Source organism: Sorex araneus, chromosome 1, assembly GCF_027595985.1.
Source record: "Sorex araneus isolate mSorAra2 chromosome 1, mSorAra2.pri, whole genome shotgun sequence".
Taxonomy (NCBI): domain Eukaryota; kingdom Metazoa; phylum Chordata; class Mammalia; order Eulipotyphla; family Soricidae; genus Sorex; species Sorex araneus.
This window is the reverse complement of record NC_073302.1, coordinates 7269291-7290600: the sequence shown is the minus strand read 5'-3', so window position 1 is coordinate 7290600 and position 21310 is coordinate 7269291. Positions and strand designations below refer to the sequence as shown.

Below are 21310 nucleotides of genomic sequence, written 5' to 3'. Positions count from 1 at the left end.
ATTTTGTCTATGCAGTACAAGAAGCACAAGAACACAATAAGTTTATACTTAAAAAAGCACTGAAGACTCATTTCCATTGGCCTAGCCATCAATAAAATTCTTTAGCATCATAAACTTTTTTTTTCCCATCTGACACCCTTAGGGAACGAGGCTAATAGCTGCTCTGTACAATTTCCACCACAAGCCTTCCCTGGCCTCCTCTGGCACATTTAAACTGCTGCTAGGTAATATTTCTTTTGGCAACAAACTACATATTTTATAACAGCAGACCTTCAACTGAACTCTCTCCATTCAAACTCACATTCTTCCCTAACATGTGAATCTTAGACTAAGTCGCCTATTTTTTTTTCTCTTTTCCTCTTTCTATTTTTCTCTTTGAGCCACACTGTTGCGGCACTCAGGGGCTATGCCCCATTGCTCATGGGGGACGCTCCTGCTGGTGCTCGAGAGACCCCGCAGTGCTGGGGACCAACGTCGGCTCTCAGACCTGCCAAGTACGTACTCCAGCCTGCTAAGCTTTCCAGGCAAAGACTGTCCTCTAGAACACGATGAACACATTTCATGGTACAAAAATTGTTAACTATTCATTAAAATTTCCAATAACAAATTTAATCAAGATGCCTGAGAGGCGGCACGGGAGTTAAGGGGCTTACTTTGCCTAAGACCAACCCCAGTTCAATCCTACCTAGGGTCCCTGAGAACTGCCAGGTGTGGCCCATAGCCCCCATCCTCACCAAACAATTCAAGACACATTCTCTGTTAAATAGAAACAGATAATGGTTTCTTTAAAATTGTAACTAAACATGACATGATGTTATTTTTCTTTCTGTTGCCCAAGAATTATAGGCAGATAGTGATTCTGCAGGTGTTAGAGGAAAAAAATGAGCATCACCTAGAAAAAAAATCAATGCAATACTATAAACAATACTTCCAAAGTTCAAGAATTGCATTTCAAATTCACCAATTATACCTTTTTATTCAATATCAGCAATAATAACCCACTTGAGGAAGAGGTAAAATATGCCTCATTATTACAGAGCAAAGCAACTATATTTAAGTCAAATTCTCCCCTTTTAAAATCTTAATGCAAACACTGAGTATACTTCAGTTTAACTCAAGTCTCCATCTGGCCCTAGGTGCAAATTATACCAAGTTTTAACAGATAGAGAACCTACCTGCTGGTTTATAATCCAGTGGAGAGGATACAACTGCAAAGTATATATTATGCTAGCATGGCACAGTTTCAAAAAGGACAGGATTGGAAAGTTTATTCATTATCAGAAGCAGGATCCTGAACATATCATTTGTCTTCCCAGAAAAACAGCAGACTGAAACTGAAACAAAAACAAATGGAGAATCTAAATAGTCCTATATCTGTTAATGAAACAAATCTATAATTAAACTAGCTTCCCAAATGAAACTATAACATAGCTTCATTTGAGAATGTGTCTATCCATTTATGGAAGGGGAAAAAAATAAACACCGACATTATGCAAACTTTTCTAAAAAAAGAAGAGGTAAAGTTTCTCAATCCATTTTATAAAACCCAGAGAGCCTTGATGTAAGCCCAAAAGATATATAAATATAAACAGAGATGTACAAATCCTAAAGAAAAAAAGAAAAGTTAGAAAACTGAGTCCAGCAATACATTAAAAAAAGATAAAAGTACCATGACTAAGCAAGAAACACAGGAATCAGTTTAATATTAGAAAGGAAATCAATGAAACTCAAAACACATTAACTTTAAAAAAAAAAAAGGATTCCCTCGATAAATAAGGAAAAAGCATCTGATAAAATTAAACAACCATCGTTTAAAATATCATGGAGGAGCTGGAGCGATAGCACAGCGGGTAGGGTGTTTGCCTTGCACGCGGCCGACCCGGGTTCGAATCCCAGCATCCCATATGGTCCCCTGAGAACCGCCAGGGGTAATTCCTGAGTGAAGAGCCAGGAGTAACCCCTGTGCATTGCTGGGTGTGACCCAAAAACCAAAAAAAATAAAATAAAATAAATAAATAAAATATCATGGACTTCTACCACTGGCCAAGAAGTATTCATAGGGACTAGATTTCACGTCCCGACATCCACCAACCAAAAGAAGTAAATGACACTGGAGGCACAGAGTTAGGAGCAGCCTGCCTCCCCACCGCCTCCCCAACCCCCCCCCCACACACACACCGCAAAACACTGCTGGATGTGGCCGGGAGGGGAAAAGGAGAAAGCAGATGACACAGACTCCGTGACTGCAAGGTATCAGGGCTTTCAAGATCCGAACTGGTCCTCCCGGCTGCGGGGCCCGTGTGAAGGAAGGCCCCGGGAAGGCAGAGAGACCAAGGCAGCCAGAGCAGGAAGCGGCAGACAGGGGCCAGCGTGCTGCGCTCCCTGGCCAGGCACTGAGTATTCCACTGACGACGAGCAACGCACACACGGGAGAAAATGCTGAAGACACACGACAGAGACCCGCGGAGAGGAGGGGAGCTAGCCGAGACTCCCTGCTCCCCGGCAGGCGCGGAAGCCTCGGGCTGCTGAGGAGCGGGGAGGCAGGGGAAGGGCAGCCCCGAATGCGCAGGGGGCAGCGCCTGCCTTGGGCGAGAGTCTGGGAGCCCGACCCTGGCCCCTCACACGGGCGCCCCAGGCTGCAACCCCAGACACCTCCACAGGGACTGCACAAAGGGGAAGGCAAAGCCAAAAGGTAGGAACAAATAAATAAATAAAACACTAAAATAAGACCCCAAACTATTTGTGAACAACCTGTCCTGAGAAGGGGTCAAAGGGTCAATACTCCACGTGGTAAACTAACACGTGACAGAGGTGTGCAAATAACTCTCTCTCTTCTCTCTCTCTCTCTCTTTTCCTCTCTCTCTTCTTTCTCTTTCTCTCCTCTCTCTCTTTCTCTCACATACACACACACACCTCTCTGTCTGTCTCTGTCTCTGTCTGTCTCTGTCTCTGTCTCTGTCTCTGTCTCTGTCTCTGTCTCTGTCTCTGTCTCTCTCTCTCTCTCTCTCTCTCTCTCTCTCTCTCTCTCTCTCTCAGCACTCCTACAGCGTCAGGCACACCCAGGCCTTGACTTCCACCAGCTTCTGCAATAAAACAGGGTGTCATGGAGCAATGTCTGGCTGGGGTCCGAGGCAGGAAGTCCGATGAAGGACCGAAGAGACGGGAACCTCCATGTCTCCCGCAGAGAAGAGAGAGAAGGACCCAAAAGACAGGTGCCTGCCTCGCACGCAGCAGACCTGGATTGGAGCCCCAGCTCCCCATATCGTCTGAGCACTGCCAGGAATGATTCCTGAGCACAGAGCCCAGAGTAAACCCTGAGCACTGTCGGCTGTGGCCCCCAGAGAAAACAGAAGTAATGATTTTTAAATATAGTTGAACTTTGCCTTCAGGGCAGTGGAGCAGAAACAATTTGCACTGCCCTGCAGATGTGCACGGTGACTCCACAGGGCCAAGCAGCAATTTACAGTGACCTTCCAGTGAGGCACCCTAAGAAGTCCAGCCCTGCCAGGTGCTGCTCTCACTCCGGGACAAGCTAAGGACTTGACAGATGCTGTGGAGGTCTTTGAAAACTAACAAAGTTCTGAGACACTGTTGCGATGGAGAAATGAGGGGCCACACCCACCTGCCCCAGCCACCACCACCACCCACCAGCCCTGCTTCAATCCCCACTGACTCTCCAAGGACATGCGAACCACCCCAGCCCCGGGGCTGCGTACTCTGGGGCACCCTCAGCAGGGCAGCGTCAGCACACCCCGTGGCTGCGGCTAGGCCAAGGGTTCAACTCCAAGCTTCACTCATGGCCCAGGCCGCAGACCCTGTCGTCTCTGGCCCGCCCACACCTCCTAGCTCCTCAACACTGAAGCCGCAGTAGGAGCACAACAGATCGGATGAGAAGTAACAGGGAAGTAACAGAGAAGCCAACTAAACTCAAGGAACAGACACAGTAACACAGAAGACTCCTCTAGCCACAAATGGCTTAGTAAATCCTTAGACAAGTGTGAAAACCTAAAGCTCCAGGAATAATCCCTGAGCAATGTCAGGTATGGCCCCCAAACAAAAACAAAACAAAACAAGAAAGAAGTTCCTTCAACATCAGCCAGGCTTTTTAAAAAAAGTTTTACAATGCAACAACATTTTACAAAATGGCATTATTCAGACCTGCTGAATGGACTTTAGCTAAATTCTTCTTTACATAGTATATGTTAGGACTGGGAAGATGGCTCAAATTTGCATGCTTTGCATAGGGAGCCCCAGGTTCAATCCCCAGCACACATTGCTCACCTAAGCCGCATGGGAGAGAGCACCAAGCAATGAGCCAAAACAGCCCCCAGCACAGCTGCATATGGCCCCCAAACCCAAGACTCAACCAACAAATGAGATAAAACACTATCTCAGTCGGGGATGGCTCACCAATAGGGCCCCTTGTCTTACATCTGTGAGGCTTCCAGGCACCTGCCACCTCCCCGAGACACACACACACACATTCTTTCTTTCTCTCTCTCTCTCTCTCTCTCTCTCTCTCTCTCTCTCTCTCTCTCTCTCTCTCTCTCTCTCTCTCTCTCTCTCTCTCACTCACTCGACACTCTCTTTTTAGGTATGTGCTCATGGGACAGAGAGATAGTACAGGTTGAAGCACATGCTGGGTTGTTCTGATCCCCTCCAGGTGTGGCCCAAACCACAACCCACCACGAAAAAAAAAAACTAGAACCAAAATGTGGGGCCGGGTAGATGGCTCAGAGGGCTGAGCACATACTGTGGGAGGCCTGGGTTCCATCCCACACATCACCAAACACAGCCCCAAACACCAAGCTGGGGTAAAAAAAGGAAAATCCAGAAAGTATAAAGAAACATGTGAAACTTCTATTCCCTAGGGGTGACCATGATTCATTGCTACAGCTCATACCACGAGGGCGCCCCCCAAAATTTGCAAGGATGCGAGGGGTATTTTTAACTTTCAGGGAAAACCAGCACAAACTACAAGCCCTAGGTCATTCCATTTGCACATGAAATCACTCTACGTTCCTTTCAATAATGGCATCGCTTTGTGAAGTTGGCTTTTCAAGCAGTTGCGAAGACCACAGCAAACACCATGTGAAAATGGTGGGGTACAGGAATGGAGGAGCCGGCACCCAATATTGTGGTAACTGAAGAATTACACAATTTTTTTTCTTTACAAAATAATACTATTATACAGCTACCACAATGGCTAAAATTTTTAAGTGCCAAGGACTGGACTGGAGCAATAAATAGTACAGTGGGTAGGACGCTTGCCATATTATATGAAGCTGAGGAGGTTCAATCCCCAGCACCAAGAGTGATCCTTGAGCACAGAGCCAGGACAGCCCTGACCACTCTCGGGTGTGGCCACCCAAAACATATCTAAAACAAACAAAAAAAAAACAGAAGAAAAATAAGTGTTGGCAAGGACACTGAGAAACTGTAACTCAAAAGTAGCTGATGGTAATGTAAATTGGTACAACCCACAGTGCATGATCCAGAAAGTCTGGAAAACAGTATGAACACGTTTCAAAAAATAAGAATCTCCATAATGCCCAGAAAGAGAGAGGGAGAGGGGGTGGGGTGGAGAGAGAGAGAGAGAGAGAGAGAAGGAGGAAGAGAGAGGAAAAGAGAGAGAGGGAGGGAAGGTAGGGAAAGGGGAAGGGAGGGAGGGAGAAAGAGAGAAGAAAAGTTCCTACCACAGAGGCAGGCTGGGGGGATGGGGGTTGGCAGAAGGGACGCTAAGGACGGGTGGTGGAAAATACACCCAGTAAGGGGAAGGGTGTTGGAACATTATGTAACTGAAACTCAATCATGAACAACTTTGCAACTGTATCTCACAGTGATTCCATTAAAATACAAATTTTTAAAAAAACAACTAGGAATTAAGCTCCATATGACCCAGCAATTCCCCTTCTTGGCATCCCCAAGGGACCTAAAACCACTCAGTTGTCACGATATCTGCATTCCTACATTCACTGCGGCACTACTCACAGTAGACTAAACCTACAGGCGACCCAAATGTCCAAGAACAGGAAACTGGATAAAGAAACTATGATGTACACACATAATGGAATACTACTGGACTTTGAGAAAAGATAAAAGCAGGGCCAGAAAGATAGTCTTTCTTGCACAAAGCTGACCTGGGTTCCATCACAGGCACCTTGTATGGTTCCCTGAGCCCACCAGGAGTGGTCCTGAGCACAGAGCCAGGAGTAAATCCTGACCATCACTGGGTGCGGCTCAAAAACAAGACAGAAAGAAAGAAAAAATAGAACTATGCAGTTTGCTGCTACTTGATGGATCTGGAGAGTATCCATGGGGTGAAGTTAGGCTAGGGACAGATATGGAATGATCTCTCTCATAAAGCAGGATATAAAGAAATACTCTATGGGAGTAACAAATGCCCAAAGGCAACAAAAACAGAGAACTGGTCCAGTTACACATGCGGGGTGGGGGGCTGGGAAGGTGGGGGGTGGGGGGGAGGTATACTGTGATTCTTGGTGGTGGAATATGTGCACTGGTGAAGAGATGGGTGTTCGAGCATTGTATAACTGAGACTTAAACCTGAAAGCTTTGTAACTTTCCACATGGTGATTCAATAAAAGAATAAATTAAAAAAAAAAAAAAACAGAGAACTGGTCTTCAGTAGAAAGCTACCACAGGCGGAAGAGGGGGACACTGGAACAATGATGGAAGGAAGTGGACATTGACGAACGGGTGTGGTGCTAGAACGTTTATGTAGGAAATCTTACCGTTTAACAGTTTTGTAAACCACAGCGGCTAAAAGCTTATATCAAAGAGATCTGCAATAACATGAACTCTTTACTAACAAAATTCTTTTCACTCTCAATGATCTCGATGTTTTTTGACACTTCAAAGTGAAAAATCACTCCACTCAGAACAGCCACTTTTACCTAATTATCTGAATATTAGAGAAGAATGCCAGATAAGATTACAATATCCCAATTATAGAAATTGGCCAGTTACAGAAAATAACGGTTTCAAAGTATGAAGCTATTGAAAACAGACACGTATATATCAAGTGTTGCTTTAACTTTACTTATGGGATTTTAATAATCCTCAGAGGAAATTATCTCTACCACAGTTTTTCTGATTATATTTCAATGTCATTATTTTAACTGTAATAGCAGGAATTGTATCAAGGCAGACAAAAAATAAAAAGTGGCTTGTGTAGCTGTGCCACTTGCTAGCTGTCTCACTAGACTAAATTACTTTCCTTCCGTGAGTCTTGACTTCTCTCTTTGTAATTGGGAATAACACTATCTCCTAATGAAACAACAAACATAAGCCTTATCTGCCGAGAAGCACCAGTGTGCTGGGAATTCCACTCACTTGGTCCCGTGCTTCCCTTTAGTTCATTTACTCAACTCTCTAGTCAACCTAAATCCTAAACAACTCAGAACTGATAGAAACACAGAGAGAACTGAGAAAGAGCTACACAGTTATGGCGTGCGTTCTATAACTATAAAGGGTATATTTACTGTTTTTTACGAAATAGCTAGTGACAAAGCTTCATGCAGTTGACGCATCATTGCTGGTCTATCCGTAAATGCTACTCGCCCTCCAGGCCAGACTCCTGCACGCACTTCCTGCTGTCTGGGCAAGCCTTCGCCCCCTCTCCCTAGCCTTTATCCAAAGTGGCCGTTCAGACCTCAGCCTTTGAGACTTGAGGAATCTAGGACGCGTTGACTGATTCCTCAACGTCTGTCTTCAGAACTGGCGCCGCCCCTCTGTCCCTAGCCTCTAGGGGGCATTTACACCATCACCTCAGAGTACAATCTTTCTGTGATTACCCCTTCACCTCCCTCTTTTAAAAATACAAAAGAGGGGCTGGAGTGACAGCACAGAGGGTAGGGCATTTGCCTTGCACTCGACCAACCCGGGTTCGAATCCCAGCATCCCATAGGGTCCCCTGAGCACTGCCAAGGGTAATTCCTGAGTGCAGAGCCAGGAGCAACCCCTGTGCATTGCTGGGTGTGACCCAAAGAGAAAAAAAAAAGTAAATTAGGGGCTGGAGTGTAGAGTGTAGCACAGTGGGCATGCCACTTGCCTTGCATGCAGCTGACCCAGGTTCAATCCCTGCAGGTCCCTCACGGAGCATGTGCAGTGCCAGTTTCTCCAGTCACTTGAGCAACTCACAACAGAGCATGGTAGCTGGGTTCCTAAAAGGAGGAGTAGGAAGTGTGTGGTGTTTCTGTGACCCAGCCCTAGACAACACGCATGGTTGGAGTCATGCTTCCCAGACTCCAAGTGAGTCAGTAATGAAGGCTGGCCTTAACTAAGAAATGGGGCCAGGCCTCAGCACCAGGAAGGGGGTGCGTCAGGCTCACACTGAGTAGACCATGAGGCATGAACGCTGGTGCTGCAGACATGGCCGGGACATAGAGGCTGTCCCATGATACGGTTACATGTCAGAATATGCTGGAGGTATTCATAGCACGTACTGCTTTTTGTGAAGCGGATTCTCCCGACAAGAAGGAAAGGATAAAGAAACTGAAAACAATAACCTGAAGCTTCCCATCTCCTGTGATGAATTCTCTTCAGGGCAAGCAGCAGGGACAACCAAGACAGGGAGGGGCAAGGGAGAGGTACTTTCCAGAATAAAAGAAAGGTAAAATGAGGAAAATGAGTTCTCTCTCACTAAAAAGAGAACATTTGGAAGAAACTTTGCACATCACTTGCCCGCTGCCTTTAGTCCAGCAGCCGCTTGAAAAAGCAGCTTTTCTCACTTACCTTTCTTTTTTTTTTTTTTTTTTTTTTGGCATTTTTGGTCACACTCAAGGATGTCAAGGGTTACTCCTGGCTCTGAACTCAGGAATTACTCCTGGCATTGCTCGGGGGACCATATGGGATGCTGGGAATCGAACCCGGGTCGGCCGCGTGCAAGGCAAACGCCCTACCCGCTGTGCTATCGATCCAGCCCCTCACTTACCTTTCTTACTAACGCAACAAAGGTTAGGGAAACCTTGTTTTTGGTAACATGCAATACAGTTTTTTTAAATACTCAATTCTAAAATGCATAAATCTTTATTCAATCATTTCATTCTCTACATTTTTAAAAAATACTCAATTCTAAAATGCAGAAATCTTTATTCAATCATTTCATTTTCTATTGTTGCTGGCAGTAAAAATCCTTTAAAAAAAAAAAAAAAAGCAGGCTGCTCTCCAACCTGGAGATGGGCCACATCTCCACCTGAGATGCAGACGCAGTCTCCGGCCTGGAGACACTGGGTTCTCTCCGGGGCACGTATCTCTTTCTCTTCCCTCACATTTTTCTATGTAAATTTCTTAAAATATTTTACTTTACTAAAAAAAAAAAAGAAAAAAGAAAGAAAGAAAGAAAAGAAGAAAGAAAGAAAGAAAGAAAGAAAGAAAGAGAGAAAGAAAGAAAGAGAAAGAAAAAGAAAGAAAGAAAGAAAGAAAGAAAGAAAGAAAGAAAGAAAGAAAGAAAGAAAGAAAGAAAGAAAGAAAGAAAGAGAGAAAGAGAGAAAGAAAGAAGAGGGGGAGAGACAAGAGAAAAGAAAAAAGAGAAGGGAGAGGAAGAGGAGGAGGAGAAAATGGAGGAGAGGGAGGAGGGGAAGGGGAGGGGAAGGAAGAAAAGGAATCAAATTTTCAGAGTAAAAAAAGGAAGGAGGGGCTGAAGAGACTGAACAGCAGGTAGGGCACCTGCCTCGCATGTAGCTGACCTAAGTTCAATCCCCAGCACGCCATATGGTCCCCCAGCACCACCAGAAGTAAATTCCTGAGTGTAGAACCAGGAGTAACCCCTGAGAATTGCTGGGTGTGCCCTCCCCACAAAAAATAATTTGGTTTTTTTTTTTAGCTACATACTACAGTGCTCAGGAGACCATGCAAGATGTGGGGCCTGGAATGGCCTGAGCTCCCAGACAGAAGGCATGCAGGCCAGTCCTGGAGCTGTTAGGTTTGCAGGGCCAGATGACTCACAGGGTCAGTATGCACGTCCTGCATGGCGGCGGCCCACGTTCGATCCCGGATACCACATGGTCGCCCAAGCAACGCCAAGAACAACCTCCCACAGGCCAAAAACCAGGAGGATTCAAAGACTTCAATCAAATGGCAACTAATTTCAAGCTTTCCTCTCCCGTCCCCTCCCCTTCTCTCTCCTCTCCTCTCCTTTTCTCTCCTCCCGTCCTCTTTCTTCTCCTCTCCTCTCCTCCACCCTCGCACCCCCCCCACCCCCGATCTACCCTCCAGTGCTGAGTAGAGAGAAAGGGCTTTCTCCAAGGCAAACACAGGCCCCCAGAACTCAGATCTCAAGAGCCTGGACAGTAAGTCAGGCTGTTGGCTGGGGCTGTGGTCGCCTCAGGCTCACTCGCGGTCACCGGCAGATCCCGATCAATGGCTTACCGTGTGGCTCGCCCTCCCCAGGGGCTGCCTCAGTGGCTTCACAACCCGGAAACCCCCTCTCCCTTCCCTCTGCCCTGGGCTGCCTCAAATCCCGGAGAGGACGCAATTCCCGAGAAAAGCAGAGCAAGTGCAAGCAAGCCCGGAAGCCAAGAGGTCTCCGCAAGGCCTGGGCCGGGAAGGAGCAGCTCGCCCTCCCCTGGACCCGGGTTACTCACACTCAGCCCTCCCCGGTGTCACTAACGGACCTACCCGGCAAGGACCAGGCGCCCTGTCTCCACATTCTCACAGGCATGCGACAAGTGTGAGGAGATTCCTCACTGCAGTTTGGATTCACATTTCCCTAAGGAGTGATGATAAACACCTTTCCGAACGCCAGTTTGTCACCCATTCGTCATCTTGGGAGAACTTTCTAAGTGTGGTTTAAAATCCATTTTAATTGAGGAAATGGGATTTCCAATCCGTTAATGACACTTACCACACCCATGGCTTCAGTCCACCAGTGTCCCAAGGGTCCTCCCAACCCACCTGCCCCCACGCCCCCACCTACGTTCAGAGGTACAGAGAAAATCTTCAGGGGCTTTTTGGGGGAGGGATGTTGTTTGTTTGGGCCCACCCCCAGTGATGCTCAGGGCTTACTACTGGCTCCGTGCTCAGGAATTACTCCCGGCAGGGTTTGGGTGACCATACAGGACGCTGGGGACGGAGCCTAGTGGGCCAGGTGCAAGACAAACCCCTACCCGCAGTGCTGGAGTTCTGGCCCTGGCAACACTTTCAGTTTTGATGACTCTGACCACTTGTTGTTCCCTTACCACATTCCTTTTTTATCCTACATACGGGTATAATAACATTTTTTGTTTTTATTGGGGAACTGATGTTACCTACACATAGATAACAGAGCTAATCTTGTGAAATTCCACAAAATTGTAAATCAGTAAGTTGTTAAAGTAAAATGTTTTTCAAAAACTTTTTTTAGAGATATGTAAAATTTTTAAAAATTGACATTATTACTAATTCTGTGCAAATGCACCTTAAAATTTACATGAAATAGACAAACCCTACAAACATAAATTTTAGTAAGATGGAGAGAATTGGGGCTGAAGAGATAGTACAGTGGGTGAGGCACCTGCTTTGCACATGGCAGACCTGGCTTTGATCCCGGGCATGGCCATACTCACACATACCATACCCGGTACTCTGAGTACCGCCAGGAATGACTCCTGAGTGCAAAACCAGAGTAACCCTGAGTACTGCCAGGTGTGGCCTAAAAGCAAACCAATAAAAAAAAAGAGTGAAGAGAAATGAGAAAATTTTAAGGGGAAAATCTGACTAGGCCTATGAAAGTATAATAGTGTGATTTATCCTAAGAAAGGGAATACTGGTTTTATATGAGAAAATATGTTACAGATACTGAGGCTGAAGAGATACTACAGTGGATAGGGCACCTGCCTCGCCTGCAGCCAAGCTGGGTTCAATCTCCAGCACCCAATATGGTTCCCTGACACCAACAGAAGTGGTCCAGGGGTAGGCCTGAGTGCCACACCTCCCCAAAACAAACACTATGCATACACACACACACACACACACACACACACGTGTGTGTGTGTGTGTGTGTATGTGTATATCAGTATCTGTCTATATGTCAGTATCTATATTATAGATACTACTTAAGTTTCTGCATTGAAAGATTATAATAAAAATCTCCATGGATATAAAACTTAATCAGGCTTTTTATGGCTGCCATTGAGTTGTAGAAGATCTTCCTATGTTTTGGATATTCACATTGTTGGGTAAATAATCCGCAAACATCTCCCACGAAGCAGGTTGCCTTCCCATGTTGGTGACGAAGCCTTTCTGGTGCCAACAGTTGGCTTTCCTGGAGCGCCACTGGCTTGGTTTGCTTTTGCTCCTCTGTCGTCCACAAAGACCCTGCAAAGACTGCTCTCACGCAGTTCTACTGTCTGTCTTTTCTTCTATGACTTTGTGGCTTCACAGTCTTACATTAGAGTCTTTAATCTACTGTGAACTAATTCTCGGGGTCTTGTACAAGATAATAATCTAGTTCCACTCTTTTGCATGTGGCTGTCCAGTTTTCCCATCACTGTTTACTGAAAAAACTTTCTGTTCTCCACTGCATATACTTGACTTCTTTGTGGTAAATTATGTGTCCACACTTGTGGCATTATTCCCGGGCCTGCTATGCTGTGCCATTGATCTGTATGTCTGCTTTTCATTCTAACACCATCTTGATATGATTAGCATTGAGGTCACAATGATAAGCAGCACAGCAATTTTTCAAAAAAATTATAATTAAAAATGCTATGCCATCCAGGAATTTAAATTCTGCATTATTTATCTAAATACAAAAATACTAACATCGGGGCTGGAGCGATAGCACAGCGGGTAAGGCATTTGCCTTGCACGAGGCCAACCCGGGTTCAAATCCCAGCATCCCATATGGTCCCCTGAGCACCGCCAGGGGTAATTCCTGAGTGCAGAGCCAGGAGTAACCCCTGTGCATTGCCAGAGGTGACCCAAAAAGCTAAAAAAATACTAACATCAAAAGATGCATACAGGGGGCTAGAATGATAGCACAGCGGGTAGGGCGTTTGCCTTGCACTCAGCTGACCCGGGTTCGATTCTCAGCATCCCATATGGTCCCCCGAGCACCGCCAGGGGTAATTCCTGAGTGCAGAGACAGGAGTAACCCCTGAGCATCGCCAGGTGTGACCCAAAAAGCAAAAAAAAAAAAAAAAAAAAATGCATACATTGGGGCCAGAGAGACAGTACAGTGATACCGTGAGTAGGGTGCTTGCCTTGCATGTGGTCAATCTGGGCTTAAGCCCCAGCATCCCATATGGTCCCCAAGCACTGCAGGAGCTAATTTCTGAGTGCAGAGGCAGGAGTCATCCCTGAGCATAGCTGGGTGGGTGGTCCCAAAACAAAACCAAAAAGGTACATACATACTTCTGCATGTACAGACACACACCTATGTTCATTTCAGTGTAATTTATAATTTTACAGTTGTCAAGATATGGAAACAACCTAAGCATATGACTGCCAATGAAGAGCTCACGAAGTCAGGGCGTGGCACTCAATGGACTACCACTCAGCTAGGGGATAGAATCTTGCCTTTTTAGAACACTACAGACCGAAAGTGAAACAAAATCAGAGAATGACAAACCCTACATGATTTCATTCAGATGCAGAATAAAAAGAAATAAAAATACAAACAACAAAACAAACTCTCAGAATCAGAAAACAGAACTGAAGGTGACCAGAAAGGACGGGGCTGAGGGGGGTGAGGTGGGTGGAGGGCTCAGATGTACACTGATGGGTGCTGATAATGTCGATCAGAGGCAGATGCCAATGCTTGGGGCCGGGAGCCGGGAGAGCAGCCCCCGGCACTGCTCTGTTCTCTGTGGAGCAAGGCCAGAGGTCCAAAGAACCTCTGAGGACTGTTGGGTAGAGCCCAAATCAAAAACGTTTTAAACAGGAAAATCAAAGAATTTATAGATAAAATTAAAGACCACTCTGGGAGCATCATGTTAAGTGAAATAAGTCAGAAAGAGAGGGACAGACATAGAAGGGCTACACTCATTCGTGGAATACAAAATAACAGAAGAGGTGATTAACACCTAAGGATAGTAGAGATAAGGGCCAGAGGATTGCTCCGCAGCTTGGAAACTGGCCTCACCTGCTAGGCAGGGGAAAAGGCAGCTCAGATAGAGAAGGGAACACCAAGTACAGGATGCTTGGAGAGCTCAGGATGGGAGATGTGTGCTGAAAGTCGGCTATAGGCTGAACATGATGGCCACTCAATACCTGTATTGCAAACCACAACAACCAAAAGGAGAGAGAGCAAAAGGGAACGCATCTGCCACAGAGGCGGGGGGGGGAGGGATGCTGGGAACATTGGTGGTGGAGAATGGGCACTGGTGGAGGGATGGCTACTCGATCATTGTATGACTGAAACAGAAGCACAAAAGTTTGTAAGTCTGTAACTGTACCTCACAGTGATACATTAAAAATATACTTAAATAAAAAAAAAAAAAAGACCACTCTGGGAGAGGCAGGGAGATGGCTCAAAGGACTGAGCGCATACTTTGTATATAGGAGGCCGAGGCTCAGCCTCCAGCAAGGCATGGCCCCCAGGGACAGCAGAACACCCCTGGGCACTGCGCCAGAAGCAGCCTCGGAGCCCTGCTGGGCGGGGTCCAGAAACAGTATCAGGACTAAGAATTACTGAAGGGGAAAAAAGTCACTGGTTAAACTCTGACATCCATGACTGTTTCATTCTCATGCCCCCAGCCCCCCGGGAAGACAGTCGGCCTCCAGGGAGTCCTGTGTTTGTTCTCTGGAAATGCGAACTCCTGGAGGAGTTGGTGCTGAGGGAAGCGCGGAAAGATACCACCTTCTAGGGGAGGGCAGCAGGAACCAGGAGGGAAAAAAAGAAATGGATGATGCAGCAAGGAAGGGAAGGCGTTCTTTGGAGACCTGGAGAAAAAAAGGGGGGGAGTGTCTAGGATAAATGACAAGTCATCAGGAGGGAACAGGTGTGGCTGCACCTAGGAAAGCTGAAAACGCTACACCAGACTCCCCCGACCTGGCAAAGAACCTTGTGTCTGAATTGTCTGTGAGCAAGCAGAGCCTCAGGGCATGGAGGGAGAAATCTCCTCTTCAGCACAGCTACAACGACTGAAAACTAAGCCTCTCTGCACCTCGTAAGCCTCAAATTCATGCATGACCACAAAGAGAGGGAGACACCCTTTCCTAATCACTGAGGATGAAGTCTTCTGGCGGGTGGGGGGGGGGCAGAGGGGAACACACCCAGTGCTCCTCGGGGACCACGCAGTGCAGGAGAATGAACTGGAGGTTGCTGCGTGCCCAGATGCACCCAGCCCGAGTCACCTTCCCAGCCCAGTGGGTGCGGGGAGACGTCCCAGTGCTGGATTGAGTTTCATCAAAAGGAAAGAAAACACTGCGATGGTATCTGATCTTGCGAAGATTAGAAGGTCAATTTACCAGCCTAATGAGATAACTCAATATGGATACTGGACAGTGTCCAAAAAAAAGACAAAAAAAGTTCCAAAGAAGCAGCTCAATCGAAACATTAGATTTTTCCAGCAGGGCCCAGTGAGCTAGTCGACAGGAAAGGTACTGTGCATGCAGCCAACCCGCGTGTGATCCCTGGCACCAAATATCTGTGCCCCACGCCTCGCCAGGAGCGATCTCTGAGCACAGAGCCAGAAGTAAGCACTGGGCATAGCTGGATGTCCCCGCCCACACCCCCAAAAAAGATTTTTCCATCAATAACATCTCCCAAATTTCCCAGGTCCAACTCTCCTAAAGCTAATAAACTTTTAAGCGATTATTCATGTAACCATGTGTTTCTGCCAGGGGGTCTCCAGTGCCCCCGCCTTCCCAAAGAAAAACCCTGGTCGGACAGAAAATCCATCCTTTTAAGTTAGGGACTGGTCGTTTAATCTCTCAACTGATGCAGTCATAATTAGCACCACAAATTACCTACACTTCAGGATCTTAACATAACGCAAGGGGCCAAGGAGGCTGAGGCGGGCAGGAGGCTGGCGTGCTGCCAGGCCTGGTTCAAATTCCTGGCACTACATCTGGTCCCCTGGTTCCCAGCATGCAAAAAGAGAGGCCATGGTGCACGAGGATTCCACATCTATGAAGCATTCCTTAAAAAAAAAAAAAGAAGAAGAAGAAGAGGAAGAAGAAACCTAAAGCTTACCAAGTCGAAAGGACCAGGTCTGCCTGGCAAACTGTAAGACTCACGGGGAATGACGCCACTGGCCGCCGGACCCCAGGGAAAGAGTCAGCAAACTCAGACTGTGGGAAACTGCTCAGGGGTGCTAACTGGTTAATGAGGACAGAAAATAATTGGGGGAACTGAAGGAAATTTCTATACAAATGTAGCTGGAATACGCAGTATTTCACAGACACGCCAAGGTTCACAGAACTGATTACACCAAGTAAAATTCACTGTACACAAATTTTCCCTCAACTTCACAGAGAACTCAATACTCAGATGGGAGGAAATTCTTAAAAGTATACATCCTTTCATTAACAAATAAACAGAAAAAAAAAGAGTGGGAAAACCATATGCTTAAAAATTCTTAAAGCATTTATCTATCTTAGAGATTAACTTGCATCTCAATATGAAGTATACCCAGCATATTCTCTCTCTCTCTCTCTCTCTCTCTCTCTATCTATCTTTCTCTCTCTCTCTCTCTCCCTCTCTCTCTCTGTCATTTTGGCCTAAATGAAACCATTTTACTAAAAATAAATTTTAAAATTTGAAGACCTTAATATCTGGGCCCAGAGAGATAGTACAGCAGGCAGGCACTTGACTTGCACGCTACCGACCTGGGTTCGATACCCAGCACGGTACATGTTCCCCCATGAGCCTCCAGGCTCTCCTCAGTGCAGATCCAGGAGCAAGTCCTGAGCACCACCACGTGTTGCCCCCCCCAAAAAAAAGAAGGAAGGATGGATGAAAGGAAGGAAGGAAGAAGGGAGAGAGAGGGAGAGAGAGAGAGAGAGAGAGAGAGAGAGAGAGTGTGCAAGCTCTGCTGAGGCGAGAGAGACAGTACAGGAGCATGTGGTCAACCCCAGTTCGATTCCTAGCACCTCATATGGCCCCAGAGAACGGCAAGGAGTGTTCCCTGAGCACAGAGTCAGGAGTAAACCCTAAACACCACCAGATGTGGTTAAAAAGAAACTGAAGGGGAAAAAAAGAAGAAATGGCTCTGCCAGAGAGATGGAGCTAAGGGCTGAAGCACATGCTTCCTGCGTGAAGGCCCTAACTGAGCCCCTCCCCCACGCCACTGGTTTCCACTCCCTCCTGCCTCAGCACTACACTGGGAATGGTTTCCAATGATGGCAGGGTGTGCACCCCACAAGCCAGCCCCCAGGAAAGAGAGAGACAGAGATAAAAGGAAGAGAGGAAGGAAGGAAAAGAGGGAGGGAGGGAGGGAGGAAAGAAGGAAGGAAGGAAGGAAGGAAGGAAGGAAGGAAGGAAGGAAGGAAGGAAGGAAGGAAGGAAGGAAGGAAGGAAGGAAGGAAGGAAGGAAGGAAGGAAGGAAGGCAAGAAAGATAGAGACAGAGATGGAGACAGAGAAACAGAGCGAGACAGATGGACAGAATGATGGAACTCAAGGGCCACACTGCGCCCTCCCTGGCGGACTTCGCATACAGGAGCTTGTGTTTGGTGCCTGGTGCCGTGTGGTCCCCAAGCACAGAGGAGGCTCTAAGTATTGCCAAGACCGGTTCAAAACAAACAAACCAACCAAAAAATAAACTAAAAACAAACCAAAACCAAAACCACAGGACTTTGATGGGGCCAGAGATAGTCCAAGGGCTGTGTGCCTGGATGAGCCGATCCCAGCTCATTCCCAACGCCCACAGGAGTGATCCCTGTGCATTGAACTGCTCAGGGGTGGCCCAAAATCCAAAAGGAAAAGAAAAAGAAAAAATTCTACCAAAGGATCACATTTCTGGACACTGAGGCAAAGGCTCACAAACAAGAAGGTGTTCTGTGTCTTGGTGCAGAGGGGAAACTGCACTTTCCGTCCCAATTTCCATCTACCTCCAGAAGCTCTGTTTCTCACCCAGGGGACCTGGCAGATTCGGGGGATCCAACCCAGGTTGGCTGCAAGACAAGTGCCCTCCCCGCTGACCCAGCACTCCAGCTCATGACCTCCATATATATGTCATCTCAATTGAAAGCATTCTCTTCACCCTAATATCAAGCTCTTTAAAGCCCCTCAAAATACTACGAAGAAAATGAAACAGGGGCCAAAGAGATGACTCACAGGCTCGAACACACACTCAGCATGGCAGAAACCGGACATGGTCCTACAAGCACCATAGAAGAACACGCAGAGAAAGGAAGGACTTTCAAGCCCACGCTGAATCATATGCGACCCCAAAACCAAAGCAAGGAAAGGGAAACGGCAGCTAAAACTTCAAGGGAATAGCGACACCTGATAAAGAATGTTTCCAAGAGCCTGCAGGCTGGCTCAGAGGCCACAAGGGCCACTTAGAGTCGCAGCGATAGCACAGTGGTAGGGTGTTTGCTTTGTATGTGGCTGACCCGGGTTCGATTCCCTGCATCCCATATGGTCCCTTGAGCACCGCCAGGGGTAATTCCTGAGTGTAGAGCCAGGAGTAATGCCTAAGCACTGCCAGATGTGATCCAAAAGGTGCCGCCTGGCGATCCATGTGTCAGGGCCAGGGCTCCAGGCACTGGGTACTCACAGGGTCTGCAACCTCCAAGGCCCCGCAGACACAATGAAAGAGCTGCCAACCCCCAGTAAGCACTGAGCTCAGGATGTGTGAGCCCCAGGCCGGAGCGACAGACAGCAGGTAGGGCGTCTTGCACATGCTGACCCAGGTTTGATCTCCAAGCAATCCCGAGGGTCCCCGGAGCCTGTTGGGAGTGATCCCTGAGCACGGAGCTAGGAGTAGGCCTGAGCAGCGCCAGCTGTGGCCCCAAAACAAACAAACCAATGTGTGATCACCACGGACAGGAACCCAGCGCCAGACAGTTGCCACAGAGGGAATGTGCCAGCGTGTGCCACTCGATGGTGGGCACCGACGCTGGGTCTGTGAGAACCACAACCCGGCGTGTGACGACGGCTCGCCCCACGGCAAGCACCACGACCAGGCATGTGTGTGACCCCTGGGCCTGGCAATGTAACAGCAACAACAAAAGCATGGGCGGGGGTGGGGGATGCTTCCAGAGTACAAAAAGCAATCTGTAGTTCCATATGAAAGCACGCATAAAAGCAAAGCACGTGCTCTTTTCTCTCCGGAGCTGTCTCCCCCTTCAGTAAAGCTGTTTAAAAGAAAACAAATAATAAACATAAATTTTAAACAAAATTTTTAAATTGAAAAATGGACCCACATCCCACAGTGTCTGTCACGTAAACGGCCCGGCTTCATGGCCTCATGACTGATCTCACAGGAGATGCGAAGCTGAAGAAGATCCCAGGTACTGGAGCTGGGAGCTAAAAACTCAGGGGCCTCCTTGGGAGGGGTTAACCTGAGACTCGTCTCAGTGCTGCAGATCCTGAAGCCCTTGGGGCACGCAGCTGCCTGAGCCCACGGCACTGACAGCCCGGTGGGAGCACAGCAAGTTAGACTGAGAGCAGCAGAGGCCCGCTAAGCTCAGGAAACAAAAATAAGATCACGGAAGGCTCGACTAGCACCAAACAGCTCAGTAAATCCTCAAGCTGATGACTTCGTTAATTGCACTGTGAGATATATAGCACTGTAGCACTGTCGTCCCGCTGTTCTTCGATTTGCTCAAGCGGGAACCAGTAACGTCTCCATTGTGAGACTTGTTACTGTTTTTGGCATATAGAATATGCCTCAGGTAGCTTGTCAGACTCTGCCATGCGGGCAGGACACTCTCGGTAGCTTGCTGGGCTCTCCGAGAGGGACGGAGGAATCAAACCCGGGTCAAGCGCATGAAAGGCAAATGTTCCACCCGCTGTGCCATCGCTCCTGTCCATGAGATTTATAACTTTATAAAAATTTTTTTTTTTACTGAAATATTTTTTGATAATTCCTCTTACCATTTAGTTATGGATGGACTGGAGCAATAGCACAGCGGGTAGGGCATTTGACTTTCACGTGGCCAACCCGGGTTCGATTCCTCTGTTCCTCTCAGAGAGCCCAGCAAGCTACCAAGAGTATTCCACCCACACGGCAGAGCCTGGCAAACTCCCCGTGGCGTATTCGATATGCCAAAAACAGTAACAACAAGGCTGACACTGGAGACGTTACTGGTGCCTGCTCGAGCAAATCGATGAACAGGATGACAGTGCTATAGTGCAGGGCTACCATTTGTATACTTTATTTTTTGCCTAGTAGGGGGGCAGGCCTGGGTGGTGGGTGGCTAACTGAGGACAATGATGGAGGACTCTGGTGGAGGGACTGGTACTGGAACAGTGAATGCCTGAAATAACTGTACTATAAATGACTTTATAAACGACAGTGTTTAAATAATGTTGGGAAAAATATGTAAAAAGTAAAATGCAAAATTAACAACAATGACAATACCAACTCTTGGCAAGAATGTGAAACAAATGGAATCCCATATATTCCAGTAGGATTATAAAACAGTGTGGCCACTTTGGAAAACAGTTTGGAAACATCTTTAAAAAGTTAAAAAGAGCAGGGCTGGAGTGATAGCACAGCGGGTAGGGCGTTTGCCTTGCATGCAGCCAACCGGGTTCGATTCCCAGCGTCCCAAATGGTCCCCTGAGCACCGCCAGGAGTGATTCCTGAGTGCAGAGCCAAGAATACCCCTGTGCAATGCTGGGTGTGACCCAAAAAGAAAAAAAAAAAAGTTAAAAAGAGGGGCTGGAGCCATAGCACAGTGGGTAGGGCCTTTGCCTTACACACGGCCCACCCGGGTTTGACTCCCAGCATCCCATATGGTCCCCTGAGCACCGCCAGGACTAATTCTCGAGTGCATGAACCAGCATCACCGGGTGTGACCCAAAAGGCAAAGAAAAAAAATTAGTTAAAAAGATACCGTAAGACCAGCCAATTCACTTGTAGACATTGACTCAAGAGAAATGAAAAACACATGTCTGCCCAAAGACCTCACTCAAATGTTCTCAACAGTTGTATTCATACTAATGGAAACTAGAAGCAAGCCAAAAGCCCTTCAAGTGAACAAGAAAACAAACTGCAGAGGAGAGTTACATTATGGACCACCTCCTCAGCAACAGAAAGGAACTGGCTACATTTATCAGTAATAATATAAACCCAAAAGCACCATGCCAAGTGTAAGATGCTAGTCGCAAGACTATGTGCTATACAAATAAATGATTCAAATACATGAAATTCTAGAAAAAAACAGACTATAGTGACAGGGAAAAAAAATAAA

At 47.0% G+C, this 21310-nt stretch overlaps 1 protein-coding gene across 2 annotated transcripts in view; it reads right to left on the bottom strand.

Annotated features, from left to right (window-relative positions):
• SCAI (suppressor of cancer cell invasion) overlaps positions 1-21310 on the bottom strand; it is a 148060-nt gene that overhangs the window by 118046 nt on the left and 8704 nt on the right. Inside the window, exon 3 of one of the 2 annotated variants that reach the window (XM_055130266.1) lies at positions 1176-1334. The exons of the other annotated variant lie outside the window; for it this stretch is intronic. The gene's annotated coding sequence lies outside the window, so the exon portion shown is untranslated. The remainder of the gene's footprint in view (positions 1-1175; positions 1335-21310) is intronic. 2 annotated transcript variants of the gene reach the window in all.